Raw genomic sequence first — 8,713 nt, 5'->3', positions numbered from 1 at the left:
AATTTGTATTGCAAGTAATACGGTAATTTAATATTTTTGCTCAAACATACACGCACACTAAAATACTTTTATCTCATTTCATCAGAACGATATTGCAACATGGTAAAAGTTTACAGCCTGCTATACATATTAGTCTGTTCAGATAATTTCACTCAGCTGTTTTTATAACAATGTATTATAGTATGTATAAAAGCATATCTGGTGTTATTTGTGGTAGTATAGCAACTATTGCTGTTATATTTGCAATATAGTTGAGAGGGATTTTCATGCAGCTCATACCCAACATTCATAAGTAACGGATATTGAACTCCCACCCTGTGGACTACGAGATTTTAGTTTTTCCCATTGCACCATCAGGTTTGCAATTCACAGTTTGTTGTGCAAAATTTTTCTTTCTAGGTGTTGGTACAGCAGGGTGGGTAATGGATACTAATGGGTAGTAGATAAATCTATGCTAGTGGCCATACTAAATACTTTTCTGTTGCCAATAATTGATGCACTTTAAAATGCAGAACTGCTTTTTTTTTCCCCTGCAGGACTTCCAATGCTAAATGTTCTGCAGTTCTTTACTAAATCGTGGAATAATTGCAAATGTTTTAAAGCTAACTTAATCAATGACAGACATTGAGTCAGAATAGCTATTGTAAAACTGCTTTTTGAGAAACAAATACGTGTGGATAATTGAGGTTTTGATTTTTTAAAATCAACTTAAATAACTACTACCAACTAATCATATTTTTATTTATTCTTATGTAATTGGGTGCAAACAAGTATCAATTGTTTGCACATAAGTGCAACAAATGAAGGGTTCAAAAAAATTGCTTTGGAACTAGAAGGAGGATATGATGTGGGCTAGCTTCAAATCATTAGGAATCAAAATGTTATTTAAGATTTAGCAAAAATGCAGTGTCAAAAAAAAAAGTTTTGTAATATATTTTATGTACAAATTAGTGACAACACAACTTCAAGGTAGAAAAATATTTTCACTAAACAAATGTTTTTTTTTTTTTTTAAACTTAATGCCGCAACACTATTTCTGTTTTTTATTGTCCGCTGTGCTACAGTCGTTTAGAGAATAAAATAAACAATTAGGTTCAATGAATCTGGTAGCATTTTAAGGAAGATTAAGTAGCATAATATCCGTGCTTAACTAACTACTTTGAATGCAACAGTCAACAAACAAAGCTGATTTAATTTTTTTTATATACTTTTTTGATAATTAAATTGAACTGTTAAATGCCCACTCTGTATCATTTGTATTAATATTAAAAACGTGTTTTTTGTCTTTAATTTTCAAATAGACAGAACAAGTTTCAGAATCATTACTCAATTTTAGGTTTGTTCTGTTATTGTAACTTTTTTTTTTTTTGTTTTAAATACAAGAACTTTTTTTCAAAGTTTATTTTCCACTCAGAGGGGGTCAAAATGTTTTGAAACACTTTATACATTACTTATGTAAAAGTATTATGCACAAATAAATGGGGAATCAATAAAAAATACAATTAGTATATGGATATAGTAAAATTGATGACAAAGATCAAAAGTATAGGGCATGATTTGAACTATTTTTATGAGAATGACCCTATTTACAGTTTACGCCTCGGATTGAATTATTTCCCTTACTCGAAACAGAGAAATTTCATCTCAAAGTCAATAACCAGCACAAATAGTATAAGAGTCCTGTCAGTACTAATTTTCAGACGAAATAGATCGGTTTAAGGAAAAAATGTTGAAATATGTCAACTTAATAAACAAAAAGCGATTACTAGGGGAGAAGAAAAAACAGGACAAAAGTTGAAAAAATGCAATAAAATGCATTTTAGTTGAGAATTATTATTTGCAGACGTGCAGGAAAATAGGAAATTGGAGTTGTATAGAGATTGGACCAAAAGTATTGAGCACCTTTCATACTTGAAAATAAATAAATAAATAAAACACAAATAGATGGACGTACATGTTTATTTCTTTTTTCTTTATTTCAAAACAAAATAAAACACTCTGATATAAAACGATTTTAAATATTAAAAAGGTTCACATAAGCTCCGTTAAGTGGCACGCAAAATATCAGTACGAAATTCCATGTCCCGTCAAGTATTTTGCAGCATTTCAGAAGGTATTCTTTTTATGACTGAAATGACTCATTGTGGTCATTCAAGTCATTGTTAAAGTCATAGTCATTGATATCCCGGACTAGAGTTATATACAGTTTAGTTACATTATTTGCTTTCATGGAATTGTAAAACGAACATCGCTTTTTCCTGCGCCACATCAATTTATTTGCACACCGACACAATAAGTAAATTTACCCGAGAAATGCTGTCACGCCATGTACCAGCTTAGAGGATGTCCATTAATGTCTCTCTTCTTTTGACCATTTTTGACTCATTCTCCCATTTCACAAAGTTTCACACTTCAAATTACACCTCCCTCCCTTTGTCACATGCTACGCTATTTTTAGCTAACATATTCTTATAAAAAATCGCAATGACACACTACTTGTTATCACTCCTCCCCCCCTTGTCACAATTTCACGACCCCACCCCCTCAAAATTCCTTATGTGAAATTTATGTGATACGTAAGTTTTGTTGCGTAAAACTGTTTTCTGTTGTCTTTCCAATAAAAGAAAAGGAAACGTATAAAACTCAATTTGTTCTTTTTCAAATTTAAGCATAAAATTCGCTCAATACTTTCGGCCCACTCTGTACCCAATGAAATAACATCAATTTTACCCAATGAAATGGCAAATTTGTTTTTTAAAAGGGCAAAAATAAAAATTTTACGTCTTCAGTTGGAGGTTAAGATTTGATTCCAAATTTTTGTTTCGTTTAAAATTCAGCAAAATTTTTGCGGTACAATTTAAGCTAAGATTACTAATAAATTGAAGAAAAATATTAAAATATATGTAATCTATTAGTCTTCAATAACGTAATTAAAATTCGAGTAGAGAAATTTTAAAACCTGCAATGATTTGAAAATAAAAATTTTAAATAGAAGAAAACTAACTAGACTTCCTTGTAATTATTACTAACCACTAAGGAGTTCTCAGAACTTTACAATACCTTTTCAGCGGCTTTGAGAACAATAAACGCTATTTTGGGCGGAAGGATGCCCTAAAAACTCGCCAAAATAATCAGAAGACAGATACTTGCAACTGTCGTCAGAATCGATTTCTGTTACCATATCGATTAAGGGACGAATCCACTCCCTGGGGTTTAGGTAATCACAGGAGAATACAGGATTATGAAGAAAGCACGAACATAAAAACGTATTTCGAATTTAAAATTCGGTTTGAAATCAAATAAGTAAATGTTCTAAATGGATCACATTAAAGTCGGAATTTCCAAGCAAGAAGCGATCTAATATTAATTTCCTTTTCGAACTAAAGGTCTCTCAAAAAGCTCATCAAACGGATAAATGAATGATATAATTTGGAATATCATTATAAAAAATATTTTAAACGAAATATTTGAGTTCTAGAGTCGTTAAAAAAGTTAGTTCTTACTGTTAAAGCTTAAAGATAGAGAGAACGACAATTTTGTGACAGTGATATTCCTTTGAAAGAAGGCAAAAATTGAATTTGTTTTGGGAAAACAGAAAACTCCACTTCTAATAACTCAGTTTGAGTAAATTAGATCACACTTAGTACGAAATCAATTGTTAAATTAATTTTTGCTTAACATTTCAACCTGGCCTAGATTTACGCGTGGTCTTAAGGTCCGCAAGGACTTCGGGCATCACTTTATTTTTAAATTTGAATTATACGCATATATTTATATTATTTGCATTTGTTTCGCTATAAATATAAGTTTACTAATAAATAACCGCTGAAATATTTTGTTTCTCTTTCTTTAACTTCCTTTATAATGAGATAAAAATTAGACATCGTTCAGCGTATTACATCACTAATTCGATTATAGTACTACATTATAAACATGTTTCAGTTTGTACAGATGGAGTAAATATTATATTTAAAAAAGAGATCTTTTTTGGAACATTTTTAGAAGTATGCAAACAACTAATATTTATAATTTTGAATTTTATCATTTGAAGAGAAAACTGCGATGGACATTTTTGTTTGAAATTAGTCGTGGAAGTGCAAATAAAGTGTACAGTACTGGCCAGAATGGATGACTCACTTACTTTTTCAAATTCATAGTGACATATTGGCGACAGATGTTCGTTTTGGCTGTCTACCAAAGTGCAGATGTTCTTGTTTGGCATTTCGTTAGTTCATTAGTTGTGTTCGCCGTGTGTTGACGTACAAGCATTTTCAGAAAAGTGAAATAATATAAAAATGCCTCGTAAAGGAATTTTACGCGAAGTGCATGTAAAAATCAAGACTTTGAACTAAGAAGAAAATAGTACTCAGGAAATTGCTGCCAGATTACAATTGGCACAAAAGACAGTTTCCAGGTCTATAAGTAATTTCAAAACAACCGAAATTTATGGATATTCAAAGCCAAAAGGTCGTCACAAGAGCACAAGCAAGCGCATGGATGATTCCATAATTTTCGCAGCAAAAAAGTCACCGAGAAAATCAGAGAAAGCAATCCAAGCTGGTTCACCAAAAGGTGATGCCAAATTTGATTGTCCCTATTTAAAGGACAATCCGCAGAAGGCTATTTAATGCCAATTTAAAGTTCTACAAGCCTGCTAAAAAGCCAAAATTGTCTCCCAAAAAAACACTGCTGACCGTCTGACATATTGTAAAAAGTATCAGGGGTGGGCTGCAGAGCAATGGAAACGTGATGTTTTCAGACGAGACTAAAGTATCGCAATTTTAGGCATTTTGTAGAAACATACAAAGGTCTCCCAATAAAAGAGACTCTCAATGCTACATTACTCCCACCGTGAAAAATACTGCAGAACTCATGATCTGTAGAGCCATTTGTGCCAAATAAAGATGTGGATTGTGGTTCATGCCTGAAGGCACATCAATTAATGGAACTGTTTATCTCGATATGCTGAAAGAAAGTTACCAATCTTTATGGATATCAACTAGTGCACACACTTCCAACATGATGGAGCACCCTGCCACCAGACTAAATCTGTTAAGACATGGATTGCAAAGAAGGGTTTTCATATCCTTGGGCCGTGGCCCGGAAATCCCCCAGATCTAAATCCAATTGAGAACTGTTGGGTAATTTTAAAGCGCAAAGTTTCTGAGCGTAACCTCACTTCACTTTCAGACTTAGGAGAAACTATAAAACAAGTATGGATAACAGAAATTACAGCATATTATTGCGAAAAATTTTGTAATTCCATGCCTGATCGTATCCAAGATATATTGGAAAAAAAATGGTTCCCACACCAAATATTGAACCTTTACCAATTATGTATGTATTCTGTGCTTATATAACTAAAATTAGTAATCCCCATAAAATAGATACTTAGTTAAATGCAATTATTCTTGTACATTCATGAACATCACAGTTTTGTGTGGTGAGTCATCCATTCTGGCCAGTACTGTATAATAAAGTTACGCTTTTAGACTAGTATTGCTTTTAAGCAATGACATAGGCTTAGTTTAATAAACGTGCTAGAATATTTCAAAAAGCAATCTGTAATCCAGCACACCATTTAAAGTAAACCGTTATTGCTACTAAATTGTACCGACCGAAAGTATTTTTATTCATATCTCCTGTTGGACAAGATTGATACTTTTGCAATGGCAGTATCCAAACAGATAAAACTTTGGTCATTGGTTGACAATATGAAATTCGTGCTTTCAAAAAGATTTAAAATGCTTATTATTTTGCTTTTTAATACAGTAGATGATGATAAAAATCAATTGAAATGATGAGAAGTACTGTGATAACCCTTTAGCAAACATAGCACTTTGTCAACGTTACTAAAGAAGTTGTATCCTTAGAAACCTTTATGCAACCCCAATTTTCTAGATATCTTTTAGTAGTATGGCATTTTTTTTGTATAGGTTCTCACAAAATAAACTATTAAAAAATTGCTTTCAATAAAGAATATAATATGGCATTTTGAAATATTTAAAAGACAGCTTTTGCAAAAAAAAAAAAAAAAAAAAAGAATTAGACACAGGGTTGTTAAAAAGTAACTTCCTCTTTATACGAAGTCCTACACTGCAAAAAAGAAAGAAAAAATGCAATACTACTAGAAAATCTCGAGGAAACTGGGATTACAAAAACTTTTTTATTAGTGATACTGCTTCATAAGTAAATGGACCGTGTTACTTAAGAAGAAGCTGTATTGTTACTAGAAACCTTTACGGTTTCCTGGGCATTTTCTAGTGATGTTGAAGGTTTTTATTTTTTACAATTAATTTTACAGTGTGGCGGCGTATCGGTGAAACCAACATTTTAAGTATGATCACTTGAAGGCATGCGTTCGAAATTGTGGTGATTTCAAAAAAAAAAAAAAAACTCCGCAGTGCTTGCGGTTATGGTTACAGTGAACGAACTTCAAAAACTCAAATAGCAACACCCACGCTTCCTTGCGCAAATTGATCAGTGTGCTGAAAAGCCACAAATGACACTGGAGCGATTGGCGTGCAACAAAATTTATTCATTTGCAAATTAGAACGCCGGACTGATGAAACAAGTTTTCTCATTTGTTTATGAAAGCCATTGCTTATGATATATTATATTTTGTCCAAATTGGCAGTCGTTGATAAAATACTTTTTATTGATCCACCTAAAATCAGATTCATTTTTTAAAACTTGGAGTAGATGATAGCTGATCTTAGTACTTTTTTGTTTTCAAGTATTAACTTAAATTTAATTAATTAATTTTAGTTTTATATGGGAGCAAAATCCAACACCCTACTTATGAAGCAATGTGGAAAATTTCAAAAAAAAAAAAGAAAAGAGAAGAGAAATTTGTTTTCTACTTTGTCACTGAATGTTGTAATTTTGTCATATTTATATACTTATTTATATCAATTGTAATTGTTCAATAAACACTAGTTAAAATAAAAATGTTCTTTGTTAACCTAAGTAGGAATTTACTTTTTTTTTTCATATTACTTGTTCAAATTTCTTTTTATCGCTAAGTTAGTTAAATAATTAAATACTTTTTCACTAATATTTTGATCCGAACCTATCTAAATGATGACATTTGTGAAATAACCTCTACCGTTACATGAACATCTTATTGAATATCTATTAAGATTAAATATATTAGTGAATGTATAATAAATATCAGTTTATAATTAAGTAACATCAGACGTAAGAAAGTAATAAGACAAAAATTAAACACAAAACTTCTATTACTTTTTTATGTAATTCCTTTTCTCATTTTGTTCCAAGAATGTCACAAAAAGAATAACGGAAGAAAAAATATCTGAGAAACATAAAAAATAAAACATATTTGCGACAAAGCTATCTTGGAATGGCGTTTCAGGCATCTAATATTTCTGCTGCATGCTTTTTCTCCCCAAAACGTTATTATTTATCTTTACCTCGACAATGCGTTCTATTCAGAGACAAAATATCCTTTATTAAGGGAGGGATATGAATAAAAACTACATATTTTACGGGTTCTGTAATAAATAAAACATTGTTTTCTAGTTTTTAGTAGAGATTTAAGAAAAGTACTCTGTTTTCGAAAAAAGAGGTAGAAAAGTAAGTTTTAAACTTTGGGTGATTCCACTTTCTCGTTTAGGACAAATTGACAAAATGTGTCCTTACATTTTTATGTAGAGTACAGTGGACGCTCTCTATTTCAACACTCCTTAATGTGAACACTCCAATATTCTGAGTACATTTTGATGGTCCCGGTGAAATTCCATAGGTTTAACATAGGCTGACCTCTCTGCACTCTAAACACTCTATAATATGAACGCTCCAGCATTATGAACCCTTTTTTTAACCCCTTCAATAATTAAACCTCTCTATATACTGAACATGTTCACAATCAGTACTCGGGAATTCCTATAAACCACATTAGAAAATCTGAAATACTTTCACAATTTTATCAATATGATTGAAGAGCATTAAGAAGATGAAGAGAAGAAGAAAATTAATTTTGCGGATATTTCTGCATTACATAAAATAATTCAACTGAGAAATATGAGCTTGGAGTTTTTGCCACTGAACTGTGTATTTCAAGAACCAACCATTGTATCAAGTAGTGTTCAATACCTTTAAAGTATGATTACCTACAAGCATTATGCTGATGGAAACCTTTTCGCTTAAACAATTGGATAATCACACGTACCTTGCACGAAAATACACAATGCAAAAGAAAATTAAAGTAACTCTTTTGTTACAAGTAATGTACCAATAACTGCATTGTAATATCTTATAGTTGAATATTACGTTAAAACTTTTTAAATTAAAAAGAAAGAAATACAACTGAGTTTAATTGACCATTACATTTGCTACCAATTCAAAATGCAGCGCCTCTATCTTAAGAAGAAGGTGTAGCTGGCTTGGCAAAGTGCTGAACATGGTCTATTGAAGCAATGGAATACATATGCATGTATTTACTGTCTCCCTTCATAATAAACACCCCCATAATCTGAACACTTTTGTTCGGTCCCATGAGTGTTCAGAATAGAAAGAGATTTTGATGAATTATGTAGAGCAACGAAAAATGTATGCTCTATTGCTGATTACTTCGCGTTTCTATACGTCATAACTTTTAATACATGTCATACTATAATTTCAATTGTTTTTAAAACTCACACTGAATATCATACAAAAATAATTCTAAATCTCAATACTTTTATTTGTGCTG

The sequence above is a fragment of the Uloborus diversus genome, chromosome 5, assembly GCF_026930045.1.
Source record: "Uloborus diversus isolate 005 chromosome 5, Udiv.v.3.1, whole genome shotgun sequence".
NCBI classification, from domain to species: domain Eukaryota; kingdom Metazoa; phylum Arthropoda; class Arachnida; order Araneae; family Uloboridae; genus Uloborus; species Uloborus diversus.
This window is presented reverse-complemented; position numbering follows the sequence as displayed.